Source organism: Myotis brandtii, unplaced genomic scaffold, assembly GCF_000412655.1.
Source record: "Myotis brandtii unplaced genomic scaffold, ASM41265v1 scaffold46, whole genome shotgun sequence".
NCBI classification, from domain to species: Eukaryota; Metazoa; Chordata; class Mammalia; order Chiroptera; family Vespertilionidae; genus Myotis; species Myotis brandtii.
Window position 1 is genome coordinate 7,525,847 of NW_005367587.1, and position 1,300 is coordinate 7,527,146.

The window sequence follows — 1,300 nt, forward strand, 5'->3', positions numbered from 1 at the left end:
AGGAGGAGAACTCTTCTGCCCTTGCTGGAATACAGAAGCACCATAAAATTACTGCTACACAGAAAAGGAACAAGATGAAGCTAAGGCTAACTCTTTTGCTGTTACTGAACTTTCTTAATCTCGACCACTCTCAGGTTTACACTCTGCCTCTTGAGAGCTTCCTAAGTCCTCACTATCTCTACCGAACGCTTAACCTCACCCTCTCCTTATAACACTTGGCATTTCAACAGGAGTTATCTGAGACCTGGGCTGCAGTGGTCCATTGACAGGACCACTGTTAATGCTACTCATAGCCATAACCCTAGGACCACGTCTTCTAAATCTGTTAACTCGCTTTATCTCATCCTGTCTAGGTGCCTTTAAACTTCAAATGGTCCTACAAGCCAGAAGAATTCCCTACAAACCTCTCCAAGAGGAAGAAACAGGATGTTAACCCCTTGGACGTCGTCATTTTTCAGCAGGAAGCAGTAAAAGATTGATCGACACCCCTGTTCACCTTAACATCCTGTAGTTATTGTACCACAAGGCTAAAAAGCTTGTGGGACAAGGGAGGGAGGAATGTGAAGGCTAACCCCTATTTTGTAAAACAACTGTTTGGAATTCTCTGCTATTCTTTAGACGGCCTCTTATTCTAAAAAAATAACTTTGCTTTCTAGCCTGCTTTGGCCTGCTTGAATAATGAGGGAGATAAATTTAGCTGTCTGACCTTGTAGGCCAGAGACTAGATATGCCCAATGCCATGCCAGGTGCATTTTTTCAATCGGATAGAACTGTGTAGTTTTCAAGGCCACCAGCAAGATAACCACTAAGCGCATATAGGGCTGGCTCTTTTCATAAAAAGGGAAGTTCTGCTTGTAGCTCTGCTTAGAATTTGAATTCATTTTCTCTAAGCCCACCTCGGTGAATAAAGTGTAACTCCAAACTCTCTGAGTGTTGCTTGGTTCTTCTCCGGTCTTTCTGTAACATAACAAGTCACCTCATTAACATAAAATACATCTTTATGGTCTCTCAGCTTTCGGGAAAGTCCAAGGATCATAGGTCTGTGCCACAAACTGGGACAAATACCAAATACATATTATAAATTTCCTATTATAAATTACAACATCACAGATAGCATCAAAGCAATCAGCAGAAAAATCAAACCTTTGTGCTACTTCTTACATTTATCTTGGGGTGTAGTACTGGCTTTGCTTTGATTGCCATATGGGAGTTGGATACCATTTTCTTTTCTATTGATTGGGTTCTGAGTCCTCCAAAACAGAGCCTTAGGCAAAAATCAAGATGTTAGCAACTTGTTTGG